The sequence below is a fragment of the Phoca vitulina genome, unplaced genomic scaffold, assembly GCF_004348235.1.
Source record: "Phoca vitulina isolate PV1807 unplaced genomic scaffold, GSC_HSeal_1.0 scaffold17, whole genome shotgun sequence".
NCBI lineage: Eukaryota > Metazoa > Chordata > Mammalia > Carnivora > Phocidae > Phoca > Phoca vitulina.
Genome location: NW_022589720.1, coordinates 15,045,661 through 15,064,601, shown reverse-complemented (window position 1 = coordinate 15,064,601; position 18,941 = coordinate 15,045,661). Strand labels below are relative to the sequence as shown.

Here is an 18,941-nt window from a genome sequence, read left to right as displayed (position 1 = left end):
GAATAAGGTTCTTCAGGGAAAAAATAATCTGTTATATAAATTTTTTAGTTTTTATTTCTCTTGTTTTTTCATGACTATAATATTAGGGCTAAACTTATTTGATTAATCCAAGCACACAAATTTTTATTTCTATTTAATTATGGTGTCAAGCATTTTAGGTTTAACAGTGTTTTAGGATTTAAAAACTGAGTAAAAACTTTACTTTTCAAAAATCATTAAATATTAATTTAGAAATATCTCTATATTGGGGCGCCTGGGTGCCTCAGTTGGTTAAGCAACTGCCTTCGGCTCAGGTCATGATCCTAGGATCCTAGGATCAAGCCCCACATCCAGCTCCTTGCTCAGCTGGGAGCCTGCTTCTTCCTCTCCCTCTTCCTGCTACCCCGTCTGCTTATGCTCTCTCTCTCTCTCTGCCAAATAAATAAATAAAATTAAAAAAAAGGAAATATCTCTATATCCAAGGAAATTTTGCTTTTAAATTGATGCATAACCAAATTTTGCTACAAAAAGCATATCATGATACATTGAACCATGCTCTAGTTTCAATTTGGAAAATAACCTTGGGGGGAAGAAATGGGGAGATGATATTGGCAGAGCCATCTGAAGCTTTATTTGGGAAAGGACATTTAAATTGGCTTTTAGTTGTGGGCATCGGCAAGAAGGGGTAGCCAGGGCAGTAGACTCCCCACAAGGGTAGGTTGAGCACTGGGATTGAGCCTCTGAGGTGGGTCTCCTCTTCCCAACGCTCCCCTGCACAGCTCCTTCCCTCAGAGTCTCTATGGCATCCACAGAAGCAGGAAGGCTGAGAGAGACCACGGAGGCTGTTCACCTGAAGAGGACATCAGACGACTCGGACACCAGCCTCCCATTGCGGATGTCTATCTTCTTCACAACCGCAGCGTGGGAGTAGCTGACGCGGCTGAAGGAACTGGAGCGAACCTGGGCCAGAAGGAGCTCAGGCTACAGGTGAGGCCAGGGCTCATGAGGCCCCCGTAGGCTGAGCTCAGTCCACCTGAGTGCAGCTGATGGCTTTAGTATGGATACTCATGTTCTGCATCCCAGACTCCAGTCGGGTCTCCTCACCCTCTAGTGGCTTGTGGTAGGTGGCGATCTCCATATCCAGGGCCAGGGTGACGTTCAGAAGCTCCTGGTACTGGCACAGTTGCCGTGCCGGGTCCTGCTTGGCTCGCTGAGGAGGCGACCTCTATCTCGGCCAGCTTGGCATTGGCGTCCTTAACAGCCAGCTACCTGTGCTGCTCAGTCAGCATCATCGATGGCTGCCTCCAGGGAAGCCCTCTGGCCTTTGAGGTCCTCAGTCTCATCCTGGCGTTGGCTAATATTCTGGTTCATCTAAAAAATCTCTGTCTCTCTGCGATAGAGGTCATCCCGGTGCTTCCTAACCAATGTCTGCAGCTACTAGTACTTGATCTGGTACATGGTCTTGGCCTCAGGCCGGCTGCGGTTGGTGATGTCCTCCTACTGGTCCTTTGCCTCTACAATGATGCCGTCCATGTCCATATCTATGGACAGCACCATGGACGTGTCAGAGATCCGGGACTGCATCTCACGGATCTCCTCTTCATATATGTGCCTTCAGCTGATCTCATAGGTCAGCCCTTCCAGGCAGGATTCCAGCTCTACCTTCATCCACATCCTTCTTGATGAGGACAAATTCATTCTCCATGAATGCATGCTCTTTGATCTCCTCGTCTACTTATTCTTGAAGTCCTCCACCAGCCCTTGGAAGTTGCCAAGCTCCATCTCTGGCTTCAGCCTTTCCTGGCCCAGTGTGTCCAGCTGCAGCCAAAGGTTGTTGATGTAGCTCTGGAGCATGTTGTCCATGTTGCTCTGAGCTGTTTTCTGCTGCTACAGGAAGCTGCACTTGGTCTCCAGAATTTTGTTCTGCTGCTACAGATGCCGTACTTTATCGATGAAGGAGACAAACTTGTTGAGGGTCTTGATCTTCTCCTTCTCCTGAGTATGCACAGCCTGGATGTTGGGGTCCACCTCCAGCTTAAGGGGGCTGAGAAGGCTCTGGTTCACTGAGACAGCTGTGATGCCCCCCATACCCCTGGCCTCACCATATCCCCCAACCATCTCATGCTGGTGCCCAAGCCACCCCGAAGCTGCCGCTCCTGCCCACCTGGGAGAAGGCTGAGGAGCTGATGTGGGGGCCAGGTGTGCACGTCCACAAGCAGCTACTGAAGGCCTAGGGTCAGAGGTGGACACCTTGTAGGACTTCCAGGTCACCCTGATGGATGTGGTGAAGGCTGGAGTAGAGGCAAATAAGCTCAACCTGACAGAGGTTTGAGAAAGAGTCAAGAAGCTGCTTCTAGGTCAACTTTGGAAAAATTTTGAGCAATAGATATCAACATTATAAGTGATTTTTTTTTAATTTAGTAAAAATTTAAATTAAAATATACTCTTTTATAACTGAATTTTTCTTAGTTAATTTTGGACTTGGAGTAATTGTATTGCACATTATTTAGCACCTTTTTATATATTTTACTGTTCTTTATTACTTTGGGTTTTCTAATACCACCTTTAAGTTTAAAAACAATAAAATCAAGTCTGATATTAATGTTCTAAATTTTCATTCCGTGACCATTGATTTCTCCAATCCTTTATCCTGTAACTTATCTATTTGTATGTAAAAGTTTTCAGAGGACTCAGACTGTAAAATACAACACTACATGTGTCCAGAGTTTTAGAAGTAGTTTATGTGTAAAACAATGGTGATGTCAGTTGCTGATTTGGCAAAACTAGTTGTTAATAAATTTATCAATCTCTTTGCAAAAAAAAAAGCTGAATTATAAACAAATTGATGCAATCACTTAATGTTTATGGTAGTACACTGTTGAAAAGGCATGTTTCCCCCCACGTCTTTGTGTCCATTTTTTATTAACACTGACTCCTCCCGTGCATTTTACCAAGTGAGGAAGCATTTATTTTAATGCTAGATCTGAGAGGCAGAAATGGGAATGCAGATTAATGTTAACAATATCTACCTTCCTGAAGAAAATGAGATCCTTTTTTTATTTTAACTCCTTATGCGATAGGTAATATAGGGGCATCCTTCTCTAGAGATGTTTGTGATTGTTCACATCTGCTTATAACTGGTAACATACTAGTATTAGTAAACCCAGTTACCTCTTTCTAACACAGGGTAAGCATCAATAAAGGTGACCCATTGCCATGGATCTTGGAAATATCTCTATTGATCTCAAATTTGAATAAGGTCTTTTCCTTGAAAAACTGAGATTTCTGCTGGAATTTTAGAAGTGTATTTATTTGTTCTTTCTGATATGCTACTATAAATGATTAATTTATTAATGGCATTTTTGAAAATATTATCTGAATGAACTTTTCACTGATAATTATTATAGGTGATTTTTTCAACAAAAAATTTTAGGATATAAAGAAAACTTAGAAATGTCTTGAATACACCTCAGATTTTATAGAATGATTTTCTTTTCAGGGGATTCATTTTATATTGCATATATTACACTCACGGAAACATATACTAAGTTTGGCAAAAATTATTAAATGGTATGAAAATCTATAAAATTATTGAGGATTTAATGCATTTATTTTCTTATACAAAACCATTGATGATAGATACAGATACAAGCATGTGTTTTTTAACTAAATATGCTTTGTTTCTATGCTATTTCCTTACACTGGGTAATTTAAATATAAATATTTTAAGAATGAGAATATTTATCACAAATATTAATGAGCAAATATTTTTAAAAACTTTTCCAAAAGTAAAAACCTGAAATGCGCAAATGTGCAGCTTTATCCACAAGTTGTACCAGTTGTAACAGTAGTAAATAGTTGCTGTTAAACCAACCGTTACGGATATTGAATCAAACTGCCAAAATGTCCTACACTTAGAGTATATTGTTGGATTTAGTCTGCCAATATTTTTAGAGTTTAGTTTCACATTTGTTCGTAAGTGTTATTATACTGTAATTACTTTATTTCAAACTGTCTTATTAGTTTCTGGTATAAAAGTTTTTGCTAGCTTTATAAAGTGACAAGGAGCAGGATTTCTCTCTTTCAACTATCTGGAATGATTTATAAAATTTTGGAATTACTTGCACCTTAAATGGTTGATAAAACCTCGTGATAAGATCATCTAAGCTGTATGTGTATGTTTGATTACTAATACAATTTATTTAATTGTAATAGGCTTATCACATTCAGGTTTTCTATTTCTTTTTTCATCTGTTTTTGAAAGTTTTTTTTTTTTTTTTAATAGATATGTGTCTGTTAGATCTACATTTTCAAATGTTGGCATAATTTGTTTATATCCTCTCTTTTTTAAAAAAAATATTTTATTTCTTTACTTGAGAGAGACAGAGAGAGCAAGTGGGAGAGAGAGCACAAGCTGGGGTGGTGGTGGGGGGAGAAGGGGCAGAGGGAGAAGCAGATTCCGCACTGAGTTGGGAGCCCGATCCAGGGCTCCATCCCAGTACCCTGGAATCATGACCTGAGCCAAAGGCAGACATTTAACCGACTGAGCCACCCAGGCACCCCTATATTCTCTTTTATTATTCCTGACTTAGTTTTTGTAGCTTTGTTCTCTGTCTCTGCCTCTCTCTGTCTCTTATCTCATAAAAAGTATGCTTGTCTTATAAATTCATCTCAATTTCCAATATTAAAAAAATATATAAGGATAATATTAGCCAACATATTTTTATTTTGTAGAAAGTTGTGAGACAGTAGGATAAAGGGCCAAGCAACATTTGCAGATAAAAGGTGAATGCAAACCTCATACAAATTGTTAATCCTATAAATAGATGAATAGATGATAGATCAGATAGAATTTAAAAATATAATAAACTTGAAGTTAGAGTAATGTAGTTTTAAGCTACTTTAAATCAGTTTTATGACAATTAGCTTGATAATGTTCCTTTACTAAGATAATTATGTACATTTTACACGGGAACTCACTCCTGTATCCTAAACACTTCAGCAAAGATAAATGCATTTTTTAAATAAATTCTATTATTAATCTATGGAATTTTATCTTTCCATAAATTAAGTTGGTGATATTTCACTTAAGTAAGTAGATGTTTCCACCAGCTTCTCAGTAGGAATAGAGCTAGGACTAAGAATAAGGACTCTGTTTTACCAGATGATCAGGAATGTGCTAGAATTCCTTCGGGTCATGAAGATCATTTAACTCTTAAAGGGGATTGGCTTTGTTTTCTTTTAGAGTCTTTATTTTTATGTCTAGCACAGGAGGGTTGAAGAGGGTGAAAAACATGGCTTTCTGTTTAACAATCAGTTAGTTCACCATTCAAAATCATTTTGTTCCATTTTCTTCAGGCAATGATAGGCCTGAAAGAAATGTAGGGTTTTCCACCAAACTACCTTTATTGAATAGTTGGAATGATTGACAACTCAAAAACTTTTTTCAAATATAGTAATTAACAGCAGTAATCCTTCCACACAGATGATCTGCTATCAAAAGCATCACAAAAAGGCATCCCAAACTTGAAATGATGGCTTAGGTAAGTAAGGTATGAAAGTCAGAACAAGCCAGGCACTCTATCTCTCAAATTTTAATGATGGAGAAAACACACTTTGAGCTTTCCTTGAGAAATAGCAAAACCTTAAAAGAAAATTTTAAAAAAAGAAAACTTTGAGATGGTTCTCAACAGATATGGGATGGTTATGCTCAAAATACTCTATCTTATGTGATTAAATATTTCAAAATAAATAATGAAGCAAGTTCCCTTTTGTCTGAAGTCTTTATTTGTCCCCATGTTATTGGCTTTCCTTTTTCTTTCCTTTCTTTTTCTTTGGGATTTGCCAAGATGTCTGTTTGCCATTTTACTAAAGTTATCATCATTTTGTTTTTCCATATACTGTCACATGGACAAACTCTTTTATTTCTGTGTGGACCTTATAATCATTACAGTTTAGGAAATTAATTTACCTTTTTACATGATGAAAAAAAAGAACTCTTCTCTTTCTATTAGGCCAACATTCTACGGCACTGAATGCTTGCACTTTCAAAATACAAGTTAAACTGTTCTTTATTTACATGGCTGTTTAAATGATGCATGGTATTACATATTGAAGTTTGTGGTGAAATTAATTGCATGTTTCTAAATATGTGACTGCTCTATCACTTTCACTCCTGTAAAAATGAGATGTTGATTTTTACCAAATTTCCCTTGGTATTAAATCTTTAGCATAAATGAATATAATTGCTTTCTCATCTAATAGAGCTATCTCCATAATACAGAAGATATTCTTTGGTGTTAAAATAATGTCATCTAGTGAACTTGGTCTAACACCTCTTTTCAGTAAACTCTGACAAATTTAAGTTTTGGTGCAAGTAGGCTGTTTCAATTTCTTTCTCTTCTTTCAGTATTTTGCTGTAGTTGCTGAATAGTTTCTTAGCAAGGAAAGAAAAAGGATTAACTTGACTAAAACCCAGTTAAAATGCAAATGAAATGAATTTCTGGGCAATAAAGCATGCATTAAGCTGGAACTCTAATGAGCATAATAGTAAAAATTCCCTGGAATATTTTATGCACCTCTATCTATTTCATCTTTATGTTCATTTAGATGTAAGTCTTCCGATAATTTTAGAGGTTTTGCATTCTGCTTGCCACAAACATGATTAACAGGTTTATTGCTCCGTTTTCTCCAGAGATGGCTTCAAACCTACTTAATTTCACTCTCCTGAAACCAAACCACGAAGCCCAAAAAGATTCTTATCTGACTTCTAAGATTTATGCTTATTTCATAGGGATGACTGAAATTCAATATTAACGGCAGTATGTAATATACAATAGTTAAGTGTAGTTAAGAGGCTCTGACATTTGTTTTGCGATGAAATATTTAAAACAAAAGAAATTTAATGTTTGTGTTATATTGGTGTGTTAATTATTAGGGTAGAGATAAGAGGGAATGATTTCTTTACGGAAACAGAGACACTAGTTCCTCTTATCAGCCTGCAGATGGAGGATAGCCTATCCAGGAGGGCTGCAGAGGAGGGGTCATTTTGGTGATAGATTTTGCTGAGTTAGGTATTCCTTTTGTTGAGCTAAGCCCAAGTTTAAGCAAATGTAACTAGGTCGTTTCTTTTACCTTGTTAGGCCTATTCACAATGTTCTCAAAAGCCTTTTAAAAATTCAGAGGATTTTAATATATTATCCTATAAAATAATTGTATAATCTATTATTATAATAGATCATAAAAGAGTATGGTTATTATAGAGTAAGTACTATTCCAGAATCATAAAATGTTAATAAGTGTTCAAGGTCAAGAAAATATAGCATAGGTTGAGAGTTAAGTCTATAGAAGCTGGTACATTACGAGTTGAAATAGCTGCAAAAGATTCATGAAGTCTATTCTATGCCAAGAACAGTATCCCTGAAACTAATTTAAATGATTAGTTTTACTTTTTTCATGTTCATCCGTTAGAAAGCATATGGTATAGCCTCAATGATTACAGCAATATAAAAGGACCATTTGCTACTCATGGCAATGTTGTGACCATGAGATATAGGGTCAAATAGAACAAAAGAAAAGCAGTCTTAAAACTAAAAGCCATAGAAATGTATTATTTAATGTGCATTATCCACTTTCCATACAGTATGCTTTTTGATACTGAAAGAAGGTATTTTGGCCTCAACTCTATGTTCCCATATTAGATATATAGAGTTGGTGGGGCAAATGAGTTACTGAGTAGGTGGCCCTCTCTACTAATCCTATTTGATCGACTATCTCTGGACTCTTTTTTTCCAAAGCCAGATTATTAACTTTGCCAATGGCCCCACAAATGAAAGAGCCTTCATCAAGTATATGCTCTGTCCTCTAGGAAATACAAAATGCAGTGCTGCCTGGTGACTCAGAAAGCACTTTAAATACTGAGGAAATGTAACTCTTTTACTGTCCTATTTAAATTATTCTTTCTACAGTTAAAATTGAACTGTTATTCTATCATAAAATATGTACCTGTATACTCATTTACATTCATAGAGTCGTGGAGTCCTTAATCTTCACTTCCTTGAAACAATTAATTCTATTCCAGTCATGCTCTGGGTACTGCTCTTTCCTGCCATCCCTATCTGGCTCCGCCTCCACATTCTTTTTGAGTTCTTCCCTATTATTAAAGAGAACAGAAACAACATGAATATGCACTTCCTGTGCTTATCTGAGGCAGCAGTGCTCTGTCTCCATGAGATGTTTCTTCTTCTAATTTGTAATGTAGTATTTATTCATTAAGGTAATGTACTATTTCAGTCATTCATGGTGGTGGTCGACAGTACATTCTTGCAGAACTGTGTAGATAGATTATTGGCTCTGACACAAGAAGTTTAGGTCACTTGACTAAACACCACCATTATCGTTCGGCTGTCCAACACTTCCCTCTCACATCCATGTGTGTATAAATCACCCTGTATTTGTTAGAGAACTTCTATCTTCATTGGGTAGGATATTCTTCTAGTAAACCTTCAGTCATGGTGCCAACATCCTGGCCGACATCACCCACCTCTGTGATCAATTCAGGGATGAGCACATGATTGGTGGCTTGATCAAACACTTCCTAGTAGCTATTCTACTACAAAGGGAAGGGATAATTTTTTCTTTGTTTTGATGTAATTTATTTGTATAACCCAATATCAGAATAAGAAGTCTTTGTTCTCATATTATTTTTTCTATCTAGAAAAATAGCATAAAACACACTGTTGGTTTGAAAGTACCTAGGAGGTAATGGGAAATAGGTCCTGTATTCAGAGGGAGGGAGAGATGGAAGAAAGAGGTAGGCCACCCCATATTGGTAGGTTGCAGGTTTAACAAGCAAGGGAACTTACATACAAGGCTTGTCTTGGATGGCAGTAAGACAAATAGATCTCCCCACCTGCCTTCCAAATCTTAAAAGTTTATATAGAAGTCTTAACTGGGTTCAGTCACATATACTGTCCATATGGTCTTAATACCACATCACTATCACAAGGCTATGTCCTTGGAGCACTTTTCTGGGAGCAAGGAAAGCAAGCAGAACCCACATTCCAAGGATAGGGTCAGGGTGAGGAGCCTCCAATTGCCCACAGCCAGCTCAAGGGTCAACTAGCTGTCACTTCCTCTTCAAAATCTCCTTCAACACTCTACCCCTCATGACTGGCTCTTATAATCCCACATGCCCCCTTTTCCAAAATGTGTCTTGAGCAGTCAGCAAAGGGATTCATTAGCATAGAGGTGGCTATCTGGCTACATTGGAGGCACATGCAAGAGAAAACTTGGATTAAGACAATGACTTCCAAAATTAGTGACAACTTTTTTAACCAAGATCCAGGATCTGAACCACTGATTTATTAAATTCCCTAGGCTGGGGGTAGGATCACTCATGGCTTTCATATGTATCCTTATGTGATTTAATAAAGATAATAAATTAGCAGACTCATCAAGTAAGAATAGACAATATTAGGTTAGGGTGATGGCACAGGTGTCACATTGTGAGCCCATCCTGTTTTGGAGGACAGCTTTTCTCATTGGAGGCATTTCAGTGTTCAATAAGGACAGCCTTTGTTGGCTATTACTCAAAGCTTGATGAGTAAATTTGGTAAGGGTTTTGTATGTGCTATAACATCCTCTATGCCAATGGAGGGAACAAAGATGGTGGCCAAATGATCATACCAGTGAAAGACACAATGTGCCTACCTGGCTTTAAAGAGAAAGCTTGACAGCCATTGTTATTGTGGAGCAGATTCCACCTCTGTGTCCAGGAAGAACCGAGGGTGTGATGGTCCAACCACTCAGGTGCAAACCACATTTTGTGCTGCACAAGCATTGGATTCCATTTAGAGCTACCAAATAAGTATCTGGAAAGTGCAACCAGGCAGTGCCAAATGAGTCAGTTTCCCTTAACGTGACAGAATGACTACACAGTTTCAGGGATATCCATCCCATGTTTCCAGTACAATTGGGTTGATTCTGTTCAGAGGGATTTTTCTGTTCCCAAAATAGGAGTTCCCAAGGTGCTCAAATATCCATGACATGGAGTAAGCCATTCCCAAACCTGAGCATAGCCACCCAAGGTTCCAATGGCATTATTTCCAGGACCTTTTTAGTCAGCAATTTGATAGACTGCCTTTATAGTTTGTCTGGCAGAGAAAGAACACTCATGTCCAGTGTTATTAATACTATGTGCTAATGGCGAGCTTTCTGGATCAGTATTGGTAACACCACATGAACTAAGAGTACTAGCCCTAACTTATTCTTCTTTAACATACTATTTAAGGGCCTTCTGGTCCTTTCCTTAGAGAGGAGATACCCACCATGGCAATTCTGAGGAGCTAGAGAGAGGCAACATTTGCCCCCATATCCAAAAGTTCGATAGATCATTTTCTTGGGCATGTGAGTTGGGCCCACTGTAGGAAGGTATTTCCGTCAGGTGATAGAACATCACAGGAGCAGCAGAAGTCTAAAGCCAAAACGACATATTTGATAGAAACTTGCATGGGGAGGTCTTCCTCTTCTACAAGAATTACACTTGTGGCCTGATCTTTAGATGGTGATGTGGCTGCAGCTTTAGGAACTGACCCATATGTGCATACCAACATTGTTGGCCGGGGTGAGGGTGGGGGGGGAATGAAGAGATGTCAGGCATGAAGAGATGGACTGGGGGCAGGATATGCCAGACCAGGACCCCAACATTCTCCTTTCTTTTGATGGTGCATGTTTCATTCCAAGCATCGCTTGTTTCAACAGGTCTGGCTATAGCAGGACAACAAGATGTGAGTGGATACTGAGTAGTTTCCCCTCATCCAGGAGTCAGAAGTAACTCACCCATCTTGGCAGGACAACCCATTGCAATGCCAGTCGATAATTCCTTTTCCAAGGGTGATGACACTTGGGTGTTCTCAGCAGCATAGCATGTTGATCCATGTTGAACTGAGGCAATGGCTGTCCTCTGTGTCTTCCACACCTTTATGGTGTTGTGTGCCTCGGCAAGGGTCCCCGGTCTAGTATATGGGGCAAGCGGGCCCTGCTGGTCGATCATTCAAATGCATTAAAGCCTGGGACAGTACTTTTGTCTGCCCAGCCAAGGTGGTTTTACCTGTTAACAATTTAATTTACTGCTTTAATATTCCATTTCTCCTTTCAACCAACCCTGCTACTTGTGGGTTATAGGGGAAATGGAACCTGCATTCCATGGCATGCTATTTTGCCTAGTCTTACACATTATGACCTTTAAAATGTAATTCCTGATCACTGTGTATTCGATGAGGGTATCCACACACAGTGTTCAGTTTCTCTAGTCCCCTAATGGTAGCAGACTAGTTAGCACGAAGGCAGGGGAAAACTTGGGTTAGGTTAGATGTTAGTGTCCACAACCAAGGCATATTTAGAAACCTCACTCAGAGGGAAGAGGCCAATATAATTAATTTGCCAATCCCACATCAGCTGGGAACTCCAATGGATAGCCCCAGATTCTTTTGGCAGTTGCCTTGGGTGTTGTTCAGAATACACTAGACACGCTTACTGCATTAACCAAAATACTGTACTTCAAGGACAATCCAGCATTGTTGGCAATATGCCATCTTACATGTGCACTGTGATGGTCACTCTTTCTATGCATCCAATCTGCAATATCTACTTCAGGGTCAGTAGATAGACTCATACTTGAGCTAAGGCATCAGCACCCTAATAACCAGGGGATGTCCAGTGCCTTATGAGCTGGGACATGAAAATGTGAGCACTGCCTTAGTCTCTTGTAGATGGACCCAAATGTCTTTGCACACATCTTGCCCCCATAAGGGCTTATTTATGATCATCCACCCCTTGGCTTTCTATTGCCCAAGCCTGAGGGCTAATCCTCTTAGAGCTGCTTAACTCTCAGCATATAGGGTTAACAGCCAGGGCTCATAAGTAGTCACCAGGAACACTGCTCTGAGCTCAGCGCATTGGCTGTGGCACTTGTCGCTATGTAAGAAGCTCTACATAAAGGAGTACCATGCACACTACTAGAAACTGTTGCTCTACGGGGGTGTAGGGTTTCCGCCCCCTTCCAGAGCTGAGACCAAAGTCCCAGGGTCACTTGCGCTTTGCCAATCACAGCTTCTGGGACAACAGGGTCTTGCCCAACCACATAACTCCCCAAAACTTCATGGTGGTGTCTGGGCCTTGAATTTTCTGTGGGTTCACTGCCCATCCTCTCCCTCTCAAATGCTCCAGCAAAGCCTGCAAGCTCCACCTCATACCTGCAGCAGAGGCAATCTTCACATGTTAAATATGATATGATCAATATAATGGGCCCATTTTACTGATGTGGGGACAGAGAACTGGATAGGTCACAGGCTACCATCATATGATGTATGGTAGAATTATGCAGGTAACCTCGGGGGAACACTGAAAAGGTCCATTGTTATCCCTTCATGTGAAGACAAATTGATCTTGTGAGTCAGTGCATAATGAAAACGGCATTTGTTAAGTCCAACACAGCATGATACACTCCTAGGACCATGGTCAAGGCACCTAAGATGGTGGCAATGTCCGGCACAGTCATACAGATGGGGAGAGGGCACTACCTTATTAGTTCTTGGTAGTCCACTGTCAGCCACCATGAGCCATCTGTTTTTTTTATTATCCAGACCAAGCTGTTGCAGTTCTTGGATGGTTTCCCTTATGTCCTCTAGGCAGTTTATATTATTTGTCAGTAACCACTCTACACAGGATTATTGGTTTTCAGTTGGTGCTTCCCCTCAGCACTGGTTTAACGACTCTAACCCAGAGGCAGAATTCACCAATAGAGGTTTGCAGAATTTGACCTTGCGGGATATCAATGTCCAATATGTTCTCTGGTCTTGCAGAGATAAAAACACATTACTGGGGGGATGCCCAATTTTTGGTGTCAAAAAGACCTTCCTGACTATAACTGTGTATCCTCTGTAAGCACCAATGTCACTGAGGGGGCCAGAAAGCTTCTGAAAGTCACCATGTATTAGACTACATTCAGCTCCAGGATCCACCAGAGCTATCACCTTTGTGCCCTCACCTGGAGACAATCTTGAACTGCATCCTATATGCAGGGTGTGGGAGGCACCTACCCTGAATGGGACTATATCCCTGAGACCTCTGTGGGAGCAGGTGGGGCATCAGGGACGATAGGGACAGGTGAGGAAGGTCTGAACTGTTTTTCAGGTTTTAAGGCTTTTCACAGGCCAACCGACACAGTGTTGGCTTGTTGGTCATCTCTTCATGTAGGGTCACTGTAGCAATGAGGTCAAACCACAGTTTTTTCTGGGTTATTTTTGCCAGACCCTTTACAAGTGATTGGGATAACCTAGATCAACAATGGATCACTCAACATTGTAAATATCTGTCCCACAACTGGGCTCAGCGTGGATACCAGCATCCCATACTGCCTCTTGGGAGTTAATAGGCTAATCTTGGCTCTCATTCTTGCTGTGATTATGGCCCAATCAGGGCTTCAGAGGTGTAAACATCCTGCTTCATTCTCAACTCCCTAAAAATGTGTTGTGCCTCCTTTATATATTTCCAGGGAGATCCCATATGCTCAGGGAGATCCCCCTCATTGGGCCATGCCTCATAGCAGGCTAGAACAATCCATTCCATAAGGGAGCAAGTATCTTGAATCCCCCAAGCACCATGCAGGTGCTGCCGGAGGGCAGGGTGTGTAGAGATCTTTCTCACTTTCTCTGCCTCTTATTCGGTCAGAGAAATACCATCACCTCCAGTATCCCACAACTGCCCTAACTGAGCCTGGATACTTGCCCTGGCCTTTTCTCTGGCAATTAGCAGCTATATCAATAATCAGTGGGAGTATATTCTCTCATCGTGAATGTTTCCTAAACTGAGGTCTGTCCCACTGGCTGGGGTTGCTATTGCTGTGCTTTTGTTTTCCTTATAGATCTGGGGTAGGAGGGCACAGGACGCTCTATCCCTCTCACTATTAATTACCACAACATCCTCCTCTTCGCTCTCATCACTTTCCCGGAGATTCCACTTCTTAGCGTCCCAGTCAGGCTTAATCACAGGTTCTATGACCTCACTCCCTGGCATATGTGCCCTCCTAGCTTTGCAAAACTGTACACTAAGGTCTCTGACTTGTCATCGTTCCCACCCAACTTGTCTGCCAGCTCTGAAGCTAACAGAGTAGTTGGGTACCTGCACGTCCTTCTCTAACTTCAGCTTTTCTTCCAATTTGCTAACTCAAGGGTCAGCCTCTAGTTGGGCATAGGTGGCTGCCGATCTACCCATTGTAGAGGTCAGCCCATTGTGGCAGCCATGTATTTCTCTTCTTTGCTGCAGGGTGCTATGTGTAGTTTCCTCCAACAAGTGGATCAAACTGGCTGGTGTTGTCAGGCATCCCCATACTCACGCTGTGGTCCACATATCTGACATAAAGACCACACCTCCCAATGGCCAACTCAGGGTCTCCCCAACAGATGCCTCATTCCCAAGGCCCATTTATTTGGTCTCCTGGCCAGTTTGCCAAATGTTGATTCACAAAAAGAAATTTCCCAGGTATAATCTGAAACTGACTCTGGAGAGGGTAAGCGATAGCTAAAGAGAAAGACCACTCCAGATTGGTAGGTGGCAGGTTGAATAAGCAAGGAAACTTACATATGAGGCTTGACTTGGGCAGCTGCAAGATGAATAGATCACGGGGCACCTGGGTGGCTCAGTCGTTAAGCGTCTGCCTTCAGCTCAGGTCATGATCCCAGGGTCCTGGGATCGAGCCCCACATCGGGCTCCCTGCTCAGCGGGAAGCCAGCTTCTCCCTCTCCTACCCCCCCTGCTTGTGTTCCTGCTCTTGCTATTTCTGTCAAATAAATAAATAAATCTTAGAAAAAAAATATATGAGTAGATCGCTGCATACCCACCCACCCACCCACCAGAATCTTTAAAAAGTTTGTATACAGGCCTTAGCTGGGTTCAGTCACAAATACCATCCAGATAGGCTCAACACTACTTCACTATCTCAAGGCTATGTCCTTGGGGCAGCTTCTGGGAGCAGGGAAGGCAAGCAGAACCCAAATTCTAAGGGGGAGCGGGGTTGGTGAGGAGCCTCTGATTGCCCAGGTCCAGCTAGCAAGTCAACTAGTGGTCATGTCCTCTCAATGACCTCCTCTAACACATATAGTTTTATTTAATAGTGTACCTGTTACACTTTGGAACGTTAATTTAATATGTTATAAGAAGGAGTACAGGTTATAATTATTAACATAAAAATTGATGCACACAGTTTGAAATAAAATATATCTCAAGAGGAGTTAAGGAATGTATGAGAGTGAAGGAATGTATGATACTTTTCTCATAAACAGATAAAATATTACTTAAAATTAAGATATGGATCATTCTTTCAATTAATGAAAACAGGGTGATAGTTGTAACAATTTGATAAATTCATTGTTTTACTACTAACTTTTTCCTTGCAGCACACTATTTTCCAGGTATTTGAGATTTTGAATGAACACTAGATGTATTCAAGCCAATTATTTAGGACTTGATTATACTGGCTAAAATAAATGTTAGCTGGAATGGATTCAAAATATTACAACAACAACAACTTATCATCCTGGCGATTCATAAAAAATTTTAATCAATATAATTCCTCTATAACTAATGGGAGGAAGCTAAATTTAATTTAGAGATCCTTTTTCAAATATCTGATACAGCTTATCATGTTAATATATGCTTATTATGCTAATATATGGAATATAAAGCCTAAGAAATGTATTTAACTCAAGATTCCCTTTTTTAAAAGATTATTTATTTGAGAGAGAGAGAGAGCAGAGAGCAAGAATGGGAGTAGAGGGAGAGGGGAAAAGGGAAAGGGAGAAGCAGGCTTCCTGCTGGGCAGGGAGCTCATGCAGTTTGATCCCAGGACCCCGGAATCATGACCTGAGCTGAAGGCAGAGGTTTAACCAACTGAGCCACCCAGGCGCCCCTAACTCAAAATCCCTTATGAAACAACACCATTGCAATGAGCAAGGAATCACATCACCATTAAAAACAGGAAGCTTGCTGGGCTCTGTCTCATAGTGCCAATGATCACAGGGGCTCCAACGTTGTCACTGCTGTCCTTTACCTTCTCTTTTTCACAACTGTCTTTTCTTCCTCCAAGTCCCAGCCTTCTACACAGAAAAGACCACCGTGTCCTAATTGCAGGCATCTCCAACTTTAATGCTTTTAGCTGGAATCTTCTTGGATTTGCATCAAATGGGAAATGGAATCTTTGCTCCTTGAAAACCACAACATGGGGTGGATGACAGTCCTCGACAGGGGCTCATCTTCCCCCGAATGTGCCTGGATTGTGTGAAAGGTCACTCAAATGAGGGAGTGACACGAGGGTGTGGATGTCAGGGAAGCCACTCATGGATGTGGATGACGTAAGCAAGTTCTCAGTCCTCTGCGGGTAAGGATGTTGCAGGGCACCAACATATACAACCATGCCCCCAAGGGCAAAAAGGTGGGCTGTGTTCTCTGGCTGTGCTACCACTCCTGAGAGAGAAATTTAGACTGAAAAAGAGTAGTTGAGAGGCTTCAAATGTACAATGTGAGAAAGTGTGAGTTGTATATTAGTGGATAATGATGAAATCTAACAGTGAACGCTTTGAAGGAAAGAGAAGAAACAGAACTTAAACTTATTTAAATCACATAATAATTGTCAAATGGAATGCATTTGTTTGAAAAAAATTATTTTAATATGTGATAATAACACTCAGGGGAGAGAATCCAGGTTGCCCTGGTTGCTTTTCCAACTCCTGTTACCTATGCTTCTCACCTGCACTCACCTCCCCTCACTGTTTCCCATGGGACTCGGCCAACACCGGCCGATGCTTTCTCTCTATGGAATGTGTCTTCTTCTAATGTTAATGTACTTTTGTTCTTTGTGTTAATATGTCACATGGCTGTATGAATGGTGGCAGTCTATATTTTAGATTCTAGCCGAAATATATGTGGGTTAGTAGCTAGAAGGTTGACAGGTTAAGTCACCTGACTGAACAACATCATGGCAATGGGCCATGAAAGCCTATCCTTAGACAGGTTTCACAGCAATGTGAATTGCTATTTAATGAGAATAAAAGAATAAAAATATTATTCTGATACCCCACAGGAATTTACATTTATTTAGGATAAGCTTACATTGAAAAATATTCCAATTCCAACTGATACTGGGTCTGAAGTGAATGATAAATATCCCCACTCTATCCTCATTATAAATAAGGCTGAGGCAGATTTGCCTCATTGTTATGAAAGAGGGAAAGACGTTCTTTTCTTTGCTTGACCTACATAGAACAGTTATATGCTAAAAGACCAAATTAGGTCTGGTGAGGACTTCTCAATAATAAACAATTTTTGAAATTTTAATGGTAAGATATAAATCGTGGTTTACAGGATTTTCAAGAGAACAGATTACTTCTAACTGTTAATCATATAATGTTTTGCCTCTAAAGCAGGATGGATTATTTTATTTTATGAGCAAATTCATCAAGGATGTTGCAGCTGCTAAAAATTTGCTCCTTCTCTAGGCATTTCTCTTTTGTCCATAACTTTACACTGATTAAATTTAAGTACGTCCTCTCCCACCAGTTGTAAGATCTGATTCTGTCCTTTAGTCCTCTGAATATTGAGAGGCTTAACTCTTGTCTAACATTACTCACTCACAAAATGAAAATTCAAATTAGTAGTTTGGCTGGACTCCTCTATCTATTAACATAATATTGCTGGAGAATATACCCTACTCATTAAACCTTACTGCCATCATCCAAGCTTCCTGCTAAGGCCCTTCTTTTGTTCTGTTACTTCCCATCTTTCTTCCAGAGATCTCGTTCATGTGTTTGTGGACGCTATACTTTTTTAATGAACTCTTCAATGCAGCCATCATTCTTCACTTTTCTTCACAAGTACTCGTAATATACCCCTCAGAGAGATCTTTAATCATGCATTTATATAAGTGGACCACTCCACCCCATCCCAAATAGAGACTGCCTTAGGATGAGCTTTACAAATTTTACAAAGTGGTGCACATCGATCATAGTCAGCATGGGGTAGCCCAAATTCAATTCTTGGTTCTGCAATATAGAACTCTTTGACTTACACACCACCTGTAGGAGACCCCTCCTGCACCATTTCCGGTCCTTTCTTCCTCAGTCATCTCTTGTTGCAGATGTGACCACAGTAAATAGCTCTGCATGACTGTGACCTACTGCCCCAGTCACCACCTGGCACGCCACACTGTGCTTCAGTGTCACAAACTTCTTGTTCCAGAATATCTTTTGGCATCACTGTGAGAACTTGCTTGGTGTCCACGCATGCACACTCTGAGATTGTGAGGTCTTCATGCCATGCAGGATGAAACTTGGATGAATAGGAAATGAGAACCAGAGGACAGACAAATCCTGCTCCTTTCTGTTCTCCAAATGAAAGCCTTGAGATGATTTTATGCAGTTTCATTGGGACTGTGTAACGCTGTGAACAGCTCAAATTATATCCTTGACCCTTACACCATGAAATTATACATCCAAGTAAAGTAATAGCAAACACGTCATTCAGTTTAAGTTCTACTTAGTAGGTAACCTATGCAAAGACAGTATCAGAAATGGTCCTAGAAAGCAGATCCTCAGGATAAGAGTTTGTACCTGAATTAGTAACAAGCAAAAGAACAATGAGGTTGTCTGTGAAGGAGGTGTGTGGTGATACAGCCGGCATTCGATGCCATCACAACTAGGGTGGCTTTTCCCTGTGCTTACACAGGGTGGTATAAGGAGGAAAGTGAACCATTGTGATGCCCATTTACTGTGCACTTGGCCAGTATGGGAGAAATAAATATAAAGATGGCAGGCTGGCTTCAGTTAACTTACTGAAAGCCTCAGAAATGAAAAACGTTAGGCTAGAAGCAGCAAAATTCAACTAAATGAGAAAGCCATAAGAATTGTTTT

The 18,941-nt window shown here is 40.4% G+C and overlaps 1 pseudogene; it reads right to left on the bottom strand.

Moving 5' to 3' along the window:
* Window positions 1-825: 825 nt before the first annotated feature.
* On the bottom strand, window positions 826-18,456 carry LOC116639054 (annotated as a pseudogene).
* Window positions 18,457-18,941: the final 485 nt, after the last annotated feature.